At 33.8% G+C, this 14,203-nt stretch overlaps 1 protein-coding gene across 1 annotated transcript in view; it reads left to right on the top strand.

Annotated features, from left to right (window-relative positions):
• The window catches only part of LOC138694037 (zinc finger and SCAN domain-containing protein 2-like), a 51,854-nt gene that overhangs the window by 28,740 nt on the left and 8,911 nt on the right, over window positions 1-14,203 (top strand). The window lies entirely within an intron of this gene.

The following is a 14,203-nucleotide window of genomic DNA, read 5'->3' as shown; positions in this document are numbered from 1 at the left end:
TTTATTGTCAAATGTCTTGCATTAGAAAACAACATTTTTTTTTTCTTCAGAAAAAAATGTTTTTTTTTCGCAAATGTTTAAGAACTAGTAGTATTGTGATCTTTGTCCATATCAATAGGAAATCTAATAAAGAATACTTTATCCCTCCGGCGTATTTCAAATATCTTGGAGCAACAGTAACAAATATAAATGACACTCGGGAGGAAATTAAACACAGAATAAATATTGGAAATGCCTGTTATTATTCAGTTGAGAAGCTTTTATCATCCAGTCTGCTGTCAAAAAATCTGAACGTTAGAATTTATAAAACAGTTATATTACTGGTTGTTCTATATGGTTGTGAAACTTGGACTCTCACTCTGAGAGAGGAACATAGGTTAAGGGTGTTTGAGAATAAGGTGCTTAAGAAAATATTTGGGGCTAAGAGGGATGAAGTTACAGGAGAATGGAGAAAGTTACACAACACAGAACTGCACGCATTGTATTCTTCACGTGACATAATTAGGGACATTAAATCCAGACGTTTGCGATGGACAGGGCATGGAGCGCGTATGGGCGAATCCAGAAATGCATATAGAGTGTTAGTTGGGAGACCGGAGGGAAAAAGACCTTTGGGGAGGCCGAGGCATAGATGGGAGGATAATATTAAAATGGATTTGAGGGAGGTGGGATATGATGATAGAGACTGGATTAATCTTGCACAGGATAGGGACCGATGGCGGGCTTATGTGAGGGCGGCAATGAACCTTCGGGTTCCTTAAAAGCCATTTGTAAGTAAGTAAGGCATATTTCAATAGCATGGATAGTTTTCGTATAAATTTAATTTTAAAATCCTCTAATTTGAAGCCACTGCATAGTGCAAACAAGTTACAATGTCTTGGCAGAGAAGAGCTCACTTCTGATACATAGTTCGTTGATCTCTTACATCTGTAACACGAGTAGCGTATGTTAGCGGCAATGTTGCTGGACTGCTAAAACTTCAAACTTAATTTCCTAATTAACCGTGCATTTAATCACAAAACGTAATATAGGTTTTCTATTCATTTCAGTGTACCATATCATTCCTTTCAATCTGCAAGGTTATTTTTACTTCCACTCTGTATATGTGTGTCAAGAATGAAATGTAATAATAATAATAATAATAATAATAATAATAATAATAATAATAATAATGTTTTTTTTTTTTTTCGCTGGCAGAGTTAAGGCCATAAGGCCTTCTCTTCCACTCAACCAGCCTTAATCAATACAATACCTATTTAAATTACAAATATTTACACTACACTTAAAAGGTTCTCCAGCAATATTCTTCAGTTTTAATGACTAGTACACTACATATTTATTTAAATTTAGATAAACCTATAAGGTAAAGTAGTAACTTAATTTATGAGCTAATTTAATTCAATGAATTATAATTAATTTAGGAAATTTCATTTTCTCTATAGTCCTTGTTTAATTATTCATTTCTCTTTACATAGCATCTTCAAAAATGCCATCAATCTCGATGCACTTTGCAGTTCATGTAGCCATTTGAGCTGGTTCGCACATTCCTTAAGCATTTAAAATGCGGGCAAGCAATTTGTTCCCTTGTTGACTTTGCTCTTTAGCCAACCCTCCAAACAATAATCTATTGGTGTAAGGTCGGGTGACCTCGGTTGCCAAGAAATGACACCGTGTTTGCATACTTTGCATGTGTAAAGCCTCATGACATTCTAACTTAACTACACAGAAAGTACTCATACTTAGTAAACTGCTACAATCTTGTCAACACAGACTTGAAGTTGGTGAGCCAGAATGGTAAAACTCATCCCTCCCCAAGCTCACATGCAAGTGGCCAACATGACGAAGGCAATAGTACAACCTAATGTCTTTTGGTTGTATCTGTATCAATGTGAGCAATTATGCGCAGGAAGAAAAGGAGACTAATGATTGTTATATGTTTATATAATGTTTTCCTTTGTCACCTGTTAATGTATGGCTCTTTCCTCCTGAATTATTCTGTATACAAGAAAATTTGCCATATTTTGTAAAAAAAAATATGTGCACTTAAAAACTTTGCTTAAGATGGGAAAGTGGAAGGTTTACCAAACACATAGGTTCTAATTTGGCTATAGGTCCACGAAACAATACTGTGTGGTACTAAGAAAAATTTGAGTACCGTAGGATGTTGAATTCTTTTGTACAGTTGGTTTTTTCATGAGATCAAACTTTTGATGGCATTATGGTCTTGTATGCTTAGGTAAGCAAATCATTGGTTGCTATCATAACAGTTCCTTAATAATAGGCTCCAAATGTAAGGTGAAATTGTTACACTCACCACCCACAGCATTATTATTCTCAATAAAAAAGTGTGCATGTTTCATTTTGACTCAGTATACACTTCAACTACACATATAAATAGCAAACTCTATGGTTATGCTGTCAAGTGTCATGGTTTCAGACCGTTATCACAACCACATCTTTCAGTAATTTACAGAATCTTTAATCTACTGAGTGTCCAAAAAGTTCCGCACCATAGGAGTAATCACACTATGTGTTCTATATGTGCTCCACAAAGCTCCACACATGTCTGGAGGCGAAACTGCATGTTTTTTAAAACATGGGACACAAAGGCAGGTGATAGCGCTGCACTCATCCTCAATCCTTTGGCATAGATATTTCATATCTCGAATCTTGATGCTGTAGACCTGTGACTTAACATTTCCAGAAGGTAAAGTCCAGTGGATTCAAATCGGAAAGCATGGATCCCAATCGATGGAACCACTGTGATCCATTCAGCAAGAAAATTTACCATTCAAGTATACATAAAATACACGTTTTGTCCTATAGTGTGGGACTTTTCGGACACCCTACTTTTTCATATGCAAATAGTAATTATGCATTCCTAGAGAGCCACAAGTGGGCCTTAGTCACGTAATCAACATGGCCTGAGACCACTTGAGACAATACAGAACAAATAAAGAACATACGTTTTATTTCTTAGTCATGTAGAAGAGAGAAAAATATTTACTTTTGTAACTGGGAATCAATCTGTGATTGGTAACTATATTCTACCAGTAAAAGTGAAATACGAAATACTATTAGATCTGAAAATGTGGCCATCTGTCTGTTGGCAGCCAGTCGATTTTTTATGACCTGCAATTGTGACAGTTGCAGGTAAGAAACTAACAGTTAACTAACTCCACTTTCGTCTTACATATTTATATATTTTTCAAGATTTTTTAATGTAAATGATAGTACCTAATTTTATTTTGTTGGTATTTATACAGCTTCTCGAGTATATTTTGCTATAATTTTCTGCATAAAATATTATAATTACCCATATATGAAGAGTATGTATTAGTGATAATCTTAACTGATAATAATTCTAGTAATTTCATGTTTCTCATATGATTTATTTACTTTTAACATTTACACTATCTTGAAGAAAATATGTTACAATGTAATGTACCACAATTTTTTTTTCTTACATTTATTTGGTACTTTTTGGTCGTTTGTCAATATATGATCACATTTATCATAATTTAACAAATAGTGTTATGTCATTGTTGGCATATGGAGGGCATGAATCTTTATTTAAACATGCTTTCTGTAATGGCTCCTACTAATTTCATTAAAAAGGTTTAACGTAAGGTGGAGGGCTTCTTAATAATATAATAATAATACATACATACAAAATGTATCAGATAAAATGCTACAAATTGAAAGGTTGGATGCAAAATACTAATATAAATGTTAAGGAGTCCATAGCTTGTCTATGCATTGATACTCTTCACTACACTATTATATTTATGCTAAAATACAGGGCGTTTCTAAACTCGTAATGATAAATTCTACATTATTCGTTAAGAGGAAATATTATGATGTTTCTGAGATAAAACCTATAGGTATTAATGCATCCATACTATGTTATTGGGGGGAGGGGGGGAAAGAGGATAATTTCATTTCAGTGTATTATTTAATTATTTGCAGTAGATGTTTAAAATGTCGATCACATTGCCACAAACTACACAGCACTTCATTACAGATAGAGATTTTTGTAATAAGAACAACATCCCACCACTCTGAAAATGAGTTTCACAAACATACTATTAGGCCCGATTGTATAAACCATTTAATCTTAGATCAGAGGTTAAATTGATCCTTGTTTCAGCTGAACTTGGAATTTTGTGTTGTATAAAGTCTAATCTGAGATTAATTTGTCTCAAACTAAAGTCAACTTTGACTGAAGAAATTTCTCCGATTAAGTTAGATGATCCAAGTTCAGTTATTTCTTCTCTGTTTGAAATATACGAGTGACAGATTGTGCAAATAAAATATCCATTATTATTAATATTAATATATGATAGGTACATTTATATATATTTCTTTCAATTTCTTGCCTTAATACACAAACATTCTTATATTTTATAAGGCTCTATCGTGTTCAGAAGTATCAAATAACATAACCTATAATTATATTATGTTTATAACAACCATTAATTATTAATGGATATGATAGGTACATTCATAAATGTTCAATTAACTGTATTACTAAACGAAAATTGTCGTTTTATAAAGCTTTATTATGTTTAGCAGTATCAAACACCATAACATGATAACAATTTGGAGAACAGTCAACCTTCTTCTTATTGTGCGCCATTATTTACATTGCACAAAAAACCAGTGTCTCCAACAGAGTGTAATATGGAAAGTCGCCAAAAAGTAGTTGTAAAGTCGCTAGATTTCTCATTATCAACAAAGAAAGATTAAATTTTGTCACTATGGGGTGCTAAAAAGGTCACTAAATCCCTATTTAAGCAATATAAAAGTTAAAAGAAATTGTTGTTGAAAAAGAGTTAAAGTCGCTAGATTGGCAACACTGAACAAACCTGTCCGCGCATCACGTATTTCACCTGTTTATGCGATGTTGCCAAATCCTTTTCAAGTGTACTAGATTGCATTTGAACCAAGGTAATTTGATCACAGAAAAGTTTTATACAATAGAAGAAGTGTCTGAACTCGGTTCACTTTTCGATCTTCGATCAAAGTTGATCTTTAGTCAGGGAGTTTTATACAATTGAGCCTTAGTATACCTTAAAAGGAAGTTCAGGATTGTTGTTAGGTCAGGTGATCTTGCTGGCCAGATAACAGGTTCAACACAATCTATCCTACCCTGAATATTGTTTTTTAATTCTTCTATTCTACCAATATGCATTTCATTTACGCATATGATCCCCTTCGATGTTTCCTATAGATAAAAATCAAACATTTAAATCTGGCGATCCTGCAGGCCACAGTCTTCTGTTAATTATGTTATCACTGAATATGTCTCTTATTGCTTTCAGTGAACTTTCCTTCATTTCGAACTTTCTTTTACATTTTATATAGCTTTTATACATCACATAACAATCATAAATATATGCTGTTTAAATTGTACTGATTTATTTATTTATTTATTTATCAGAGCTTCCTCAAATTAGAGGCTGCCATTAGACAAAGCATACAAAACAATACAAGAACAAATAGATGATGAGAGCTAAAAGAGTAAGAAAAAAGACAAACACACAAACAAACAATGGCAGTTTACAGAAGAAAAAAAAATTTCAAGTAAATAATCAATGAAAGCTAAGAAGGAAAAAGAAAAATGATAATGGTGCGTCAATTTTTTTCCATACACTGAATTAGAGTCCATATACGTGGTTCCATAAAAGTTTGAGTGACTAACGACTTCCAACATGTTCCACTGGAGTCAAGTTAATGATTTCATACCTTCATTATGTTAGATTCATCCATATCACCTGTAAACTGGCAAATAGGGTTGCCAACCCTCCCGTATTTGCTCCTGATTTTTAACAGTCTCTTGGCTCCCGTATTTTTTTCTCTCTTCAAACTTTTTTTTTTTTTTTTTTTTTTTTTTTTTTTTGCATAATGCAAAAATCATTATTCTAAGTATTTGATTTTGCCTTGAATGATGATTGTTTATATGATACATTTTGTTGTTCATTGTTTATATGATAAATTTTGTTGCTCAAGATGCATTAAAATGTGCAGTGTGTGAAAATGTGTAAATCTTGCCAGAAATGGGTTTTAGTGCTCATCTGTTTAAGATCAAACAATATTAATATTATAAATTTGGAAAAACTGGATGGTTTTGTTGTAAGCATACCAAGCAGTAATGCTCATATAAAGAGCATCTTTTATCTCGCGAAGAATAAATAATTGGACTCAAAACAGGAGCACAACACATCTAATCAAATCAGAGCTGTAAACTGCAGTCAACTTCAACTATTACGCGAGACAAAATCTGTCTCAAAATACTCTTAATTTAAGCCTAGCTGCCGAAGTGTAGAATAAAGTTGTTTTTTAATAACTGAACGGAATAATTTGCCAGTTTTCTATGTGAGATTTTGTCGATTCCTTAGTCTCTCAAATTTTCTTTTAAGAAAGTTGGCAACCCTATCAACAAATAATACTTCTCCTCCCAACAACAGAAACAAACAGCAGACAAAAATATCAGGGTGACTTGTAAATAGGGAACTCTAAGAAAATGGAACAGAATCTTATTTTTTGTTGTACGAAATATAATTACAGTTTTTTTAATATTCTGTAAAGAAATATGTTACATTAATTAAATTTATTAAACACAATATATGGAATTTGGAACAACTGGATAATATGCACTGTAGAGCAATGTCGGTAGTCGACATTATTTGCTGGCCACTAGTCACCGGGCCATACCAAGCCGTGTCAAACAAAAGAAAATCGAAATGGTGGTAGTAAAATTCGCGACTATATTCTTAAATAAATCACTCCATTAGTCAAATGCAAGGTTTATGCAGTACAACGGCAGTGTTTTGAATGCACTAAAAGAAAATGTAGCTGTAGTAAGATGTTAAAGTAGGTTATCAAAACGAAATAAAGGGGGGAAAAAGTGTGTTTCACGGAATATCATTCAAATGACGGAAAGTTAATTTCCGGTTAATGTTTGCCAAAGCATTAAGTACGTAATTATGACCGCATTCCCATTTTATTTCTGACCTAGAGAAAATACCTAGTCTTTTACGAAAAAAACTTCTAGGAGCCATGAAATTATTCACTGCTTTAATTATACTATCGTTTATCAATATTACGAAACAAAAACTGTCCGACTAGAAACATCGATAACGAAGAGATAAACCCATTCGGCTATGATGAAACAAAAGAAAATGCGAGAGAGATTTTAGTTCGAGATAAAATGGACACACAGTTTTGATGATCATACTCTTAGTAATTGGAGATTGCTTGTAAGATCTGTCTTAATTTCCTATGTAGGAATGTCGTCCAAACATATTGGTGGTCCAGGGAAAATCATTGAAATAGATGAGAGTAACAGTGGTGCTATCTCTCAGTAATGTTCAGAATGAAGAAGGTGAAGAGAGAAAAAAAAAACAAATTTCTCCTTCTAACGACGCCACAGACCAACGTCATGTTCTTATGTTGGCGACATTGTGTATTTAGTTAAATTTGGTCATAACCGTAATGGCACAGTTCAAAGCTACCGTGCTAATTCTCCAGTTTAGCGTGAAATTCAATGTGGAACTCTATCACCCTTTGAAAAGTGCGTGTTGTGTTTGTTTACATCAATTATCTCGTAGCTGGGATGGAGTTTTTTTTTTTTTTAATTCATAGGCACTGCTGAAATAATTCGAAGTTCTGACCATTTCTAAACATTTTAAATCTGTATTTATTTTACATAAAAGTACAAAATCCACCATTTTCTTACACATGCCAAAATATCTTCCAGAATACATTATTACATAAATTTCAAATAAGAATACTGTAGGTCTCATCCAGAATCCTATTTGCTGGTCTGATATCTGCATTGTCAAAATTATTGCCTTACATGATCTTGTATGTATATTCCCTGGCCTCATATAACTATGTATCTACATATCAGGCAGTTTAAAAGTACTGAAACATTGCTTGGCTGGTCAGCAGCCAAAGTCTCATGTAATTGAATAATTTCAAGGAAAAATTGTTCCGGGGCCAGGCATCAATCCTGGGACCCTTCGCTTAGCGCATGAATGCTCTACCGACTGAGCTACCACAGGAACTATACATGACACCATCACAATCTTTCCTTTTTGTGACAGTGTCGTGTGTAGTTTCTGGGGTAGCTCAGTCGGTAGAGGATTCGTGTGGTAAGTAAAAGGTCCCGGGATCGATGCCTGGCCCCGGAACAATTTTTCCTTGAAATTATTCAAACCTGCTTTACAGGGAGCTACTACCTGAAAGCCAGATTTGCATCTCATGTAATTGCCGGCATTCCCTTCCATGAAATCACAGTTCTTCCCACATGTAATCAATCCTAAGTTAGATTTCATTAGAGTAGGACAGTTTTGTTCTGCAGTCGTGAGATTTCATTAGAGACTACAGTAGTGTTGTGCAATGGCGAGAGTTTCACTGTGTCGTCATAGATTTATCTTGAAGACTTTCTGTATGCCAAATGCAGAGAATTGTGTGGCAGAACGAAACAAGCATTTACACATAAATTTCTAGGCAGCCCATGACTTGTCCGTTTTCTTTTCTGATCAGTTACAGATCTATTTTATTAAAATTATTCACAGACTTTAATATTGCTTTTGTGTTGGAACTGGCTTCCAGGAAATTTACGTCTTAATGCTTGTTTTGTTCTGCCACACAACTTTCTGCACTTCATGTATGTCTTCATATTGAATATATGATGATGCAGTGAATATTTAACTTTAGCACAAGACTACTGTAGGAACTTTCTAATGAAATTGCACTCACGATTGACTGCAGGTTGCACCCATCTAATAATTCTTTTTATCATTTTATCTGATACACACTGTAGTCTTAATAAGCTTGAGGATTATTAATAATAATTGTAGTTATATAAGTAATATTAACCATTGATTATTTCTAGATACTTGAGGAAGGAGCAAAACTTTTCAAGATCTTACAAGACAAATGATTTATGTCTGAATAAATTTGGTAGTTTCTTGCATAAATTCTACTATGAAAAGTCGATTATATCGATGTTTGTTGAAATTTGAAAATTGTAAGCTCTTTTAGTGCTAAAAATATTTAACTTTTTTTGCACATCGAAAAATTTAAATTTTTGTTTAGAAATTAAAATTCATATTCTCCACACTTCTACTCTCTTAATATGAAAAGGAAAAACTTAATTTCTGTATAAAATGTACCAACTCTGACTCTAACCGTACCACTATTGATTTATATCATTATTTATCTTTATTGTAATAATTTACAAAACCTACAACCATCAGAGTGGCCTGCCTAAAATGACAAAGTATGCCTGACAGAATGTAATAATTTTAAATAATAAAAGAACATAAATATGAATTTAGAGTACCTATAACAAAAGTATGTTGAAATTATGTGCTGTTATATAAATGATATTTCAAAATCTGAATAGATGACTTAAGGACCACTCATTGTTTTGTTGGGCTGTAATAAATTCACCTTTACAGAGATTTAGTGACATGTTGATGTGAGAACAGTGCTAGATAACTTTGGCTCATATGTTTCAAGGATCAATTTCTGCTTTAGTCTATCATAACCTTACCACTAAAATAGAGTTTAAAAATCTAGATTTTAAATGAAAAAGAATATTTATAGCTGTAAATGGCTCAAATGAAATTTCTAAGACTGGTTTTAGGATTCACATATTTAGATCAATGATTATATACATTAATATTTAGATCATTGAATATATATATTTTTGGTAAAATATTCATTTTTCATAAATATCTTCATGTATTTCCATATTTTACATGATTTCTCCGCCATCTGTTGTTAACATTCCTATAACTACCACTGAACTACGCTTTCCAGATTTTGTAAGGAGACACGAGATGTTTTTCTTAAGTCTGATTAGTGAAATATATTACTAGTCAATGATATGTGCAATGGAGAGGGAAAGGAACTGGTCACCCTACCCCACTCCTGGCTTAGTTACCTCATGAGTGATGCCTTATCGATGTCACGAGGTTGCAACTGTCTTCAGTTAATTGACTAAACAACAAACAACAGAGATTTTTTCAGGAAATACTTGGAAAACCCAATCCATCCATTTCACAAACATTCCGGAATTTCAAGAGCAAGAGTGAAATCTGTAAATTCACCTTTTAGAGTTATTGAACTTGTAGCATCAGTGAAGTCAAGAAACCAAAACAAAATGACATTTGCTTATATTTTCGAATCCAGTGAAAGTCTTTCCATTGTTGCCATGTCTAATTTTATGCCTGTAAATTAATGTTTCAAATGTGTTTCAACCATCAGTATGGCTGTCTAATTAATTTCTCCTGTTTCTGTAACATCATGGGTTTTTCATTATACAGAGCTATTATTATCATAGGTTTCAGAAAAGAGTGGCCGGCTAGCCACGCCCTGTGTGGTATGCACTGCGTGCTAACCGTTCCTCCCGTGCAATCGAGCTCCAGTAGCCATATGGCATTCAGTGTGCTTAGAAGTTGTGTAATGAAACTCTCGATTTTCAAGTATACAACGTTAGTGTATAAAGTTTAGTGGTTATTGTGTATTTAGGTAATGCCTAGCAACAAATTCTCACTGTGTGAATGTGTGTATATGTACAATACGTACATAAAAGGCAGAAGGTCGTGTGCGAAAACAAGACGAAAATTTCGAATAAAGTTTCCAAACAGACCTGTGCCTTCTGCCAAAACAATTAGACGACTCGCTAAAAGATTTAAAGAAACAAGCTCAGTGAAGAATAAAAAATCAAGCAGAAAACATATTGTTCTTACGTGGAACGATTGTCACTTTATTTCAAACAGGATTCCACCACTGCTGATATAGCTGCCGTGTCAATGAGGGAACTGAGGCGTATTTTCGATACAAGACTAATCAGTAATAATTTGTGACCTCCACGAAGCCCAGATATAACACCCTGTGACTTTTACTTATGGGGAACACTAAAAGGTAGAGTTAATAGGAAAAATCCTCATTCTATAGATGAACTAAAAGACTATATACGAGAAGAAATCCAAGCTATCAATGATGTGGAACTTCAGACTGTTGTTCATTCGTTTATCAGAAGATACCAGTTGTGTGTGGCAGTAAATGGGGGCCATTTTCAGCAACAACTGTGAGCATGATAAGTCCAAATTATTGAATATTTATTGTTAGTACTGTTACCGGTGTATATTGGAGAAGCGCTGGAGAAATGGTTATGCTCTCGGCAGATACCATGCAGGGTGCGGCCGGCCAGCTACTCTTTTCTGGGACCTATGCTAATAATAGCTCTGTATAAAACAATGTTAACTGACAAAGCGTAATCTTTTGCCAGAAAATATAGAAAAGTTACCTATGTTATAACCAGTGCTGAGTCCAGCCAATGTAAGAACTTTCTACATCTTGATTACACAACTTTTAACACTTCGGAATATGTATGGTAAGACTTTCCTGTGTAGTGTAGAGTCTTTGAATCTACACCATTTATCAGAAAAGAGAGAAAGAAAGTTCTTCGGAATATGTATGGTAAGACTTTCTGTTAAATATCAACGTACCTCGTTTACATGTTTCGACCTATTTATGGGTCATCTTCAGAACTGGTCGTTGTTGGTCTTGGCGCCACTTGTTCTGTTTCCTGTGTGGGTGTGTTCCTGTGGCATAGTGTAGAGTCAAAGAGTGTGTGTTTTAAAGTTGAGTTGTGTGTTGAGAATTTCGTTGGGGTGTGTTTTTGTCTGTCAACCCTAACAACCCTAACATAATAGACAACATAATACGTAAAACAAAACATAATCACAAAAAACATAAGAATACAACAGAAACACAAGAACACAAAAAATACATCACACTAACACATACAAAATTGCAACCTCATTCAAAAAATTAAATTACAACATCGCATACAGAAAAAATAACACTCTACAAAAACATCTCAACACACAAACAACACAAACAAACAAATACAACCACATAGGCGTATACAAACTCAAATGTAACACCTGCAACAACTTCTACATAGGACAGACAGGCAGATCGTTTCAAACACGTTACAAAGGACACATCACAGCCATAACAAAATTACAAAACACCTCCACATATGCAGATCACAAATGCTAACCACACCCACAGAGACATCAACACAGACATGGAAATACTACACATCCAACCAAAAAGCCAGAAACTAAACACACTAGAACAATATGAAATATACAGACGCACAAAAACACACCCCAACGAAATTTTCAACACACAACTCAACTTCAAAACACACACACTCTTTGACTCTACACTATACCACAGGAACACACCCTCACAGGAAACAGAACAAGTGGCGCCAAGACCAACAACGACCAGTTCTGAAGATGACCCATAAATAGGTCGAAACATGTAAACGAGGTATGTTGAAATTTAACACAGGAAAATCTTACCATACATATTCCGAAGAACTTTCTTTCTCTCTTTTCTGATAAATGGTGTAGATTCAAAGACTCTACACTACTAAAAACATAAAATGGATTCATACAAGATGTAGCAAAGCTTATATAAAATCCAGAAATATGAATTGAGAAAGAAAACTAGATATCTCGATTTAAACTGATTAGAAAACTAGATATCTCGATTCAATCTGATTAATAATTTCAAAGTGAACTGTTGCCTTGATCTTGAAGAAATCTTCAACAAGAAAGATATAAATCCTGAAGAAGCAAAGCCATTGCTCTAGAAAAAATTAACAGAAGATATTCAAAAAAAAGATTATCTGTATATTTACATGGATGTCTCTATCACGGATCAAGATGGATATGGAGCTGGAGCAGGAGTTACTTGCTTATACTTTCCTATTATAAAAACGTTGGTAGATATATAACAAATTATGATGGCGAAGTTGAAACCATTTATACTAATCATTTCAAAACGTTTGTTTGAGCACACAAATGCAAAACCATAGTTTTCCTGTCCGATTCTAAAGCTGCAATTCAGACCTTCACTTCAACTTGGGGGGGGGGGGGGGGTATTAGAGAAATGCTTTGTATGGTGAAACAAATTCAAAATTTAAACAAGAACTGTGGGGTGAATAGTAATGAGAAAGCTGTTATGTTAGCCAAGAAAGGAACTAAAACCAACATAAAAATAAACTACAAACTTTCATATTATGAATCTATTAAAAGGGATATAAAAAGGAGAGGTAAGTGCAACCATCACAACAATTTAGTAATGGAGCACCAGAATTCAAGATGGAAAAATTCATTGAAAGATTTAAAATTAATTCCGAATCTACCTAAAAAATCTGCTGTGGTCATGTTCAGATTGGTTACTGGTCATAATGGCCTCAGTAAACACCTTCATTGAATCAGCTTACTGTGTTAGAGGATATAGGAATGAAACACCTGGTAAATTATTGTAAATCTCTTGAGAATTTTGTGGATCTTACGTCCAGATATTGGGAAGCAAGAAGGAAGATAACTTCATTGTTAAATCCTGAGCATTAGATACACATACACACACAATCTCTCTCTCCCTTTCTCTCGCTCCCTCTCTAAAAAATGTTATGTTTTATTTAACGATGCTCGCAACTGCAGAGGTTATATCAGTGTTGCCGGATGTGCCGGAATTTTGTCCCAAAGGAGTTCTTTTACATGCCAGTAAATCTACTCCTCTCTATCTCTCTCTCCACCCTCACTTTCTCTCTTCCTCTCTCCCTCCCTCTCTCTTTCTTCCTTCCATCCATCTCTCTCGCCTCCTCTCTCTCTTTTTTTTTTTTTTAAATTGAGTTAGTTCTTGCATTCAGATAAGGATTTGATGATGCTGACAAACTGTTTAATTATACAAATTTATTGTATTTTATTTGATAGCATATTAAATATAGGTAAAACTATTGATCTCTTAAGGCTTATTTTGTAAACAATTATGTAAACTTGCTCTCAATGGTTTATGAACAAAAGCATTGAAATATTTATTTCATATTTTGCCAAAATAAATTATTTTCATAGCAAAATTTTCTTATTGTGCCAGTCTCGCTATGATGATAAATCTAGAAAGTAACCTTATGACTCGCATAATGGTGATGAAATGTCTAATATTGTTATTTACCATTCTAGACATTCATGTAACAAATATTTATGAAAGAGTTGGAATCAGAGTTGGAGATTTTATATACAAGTCAACAAATCTTTTACAGTTCCAGTGTTTATGTTATGTTACTGATTAATGAATTGCTTGTGTATATTTTAAA

This window comes from Periplaneta americana, chromosome 2 (assembly GCF_040183065.1).
Source record: "Periplaneta americana isolate PAMFEO1 chromosome 2, P.americana_PAMFEO1_priV1, whole genome shotgun sequence".
NCBI lineage: Eukaryota > Metazoa > Arthropoda > Insecta > Blattodea > Blattidae > Periplaneta > Periplaneta americana.
Note: the sequence above shows the minus strand (reverse complement) of the source record. Positions and strands in the feature narration are given on the sequence as shown.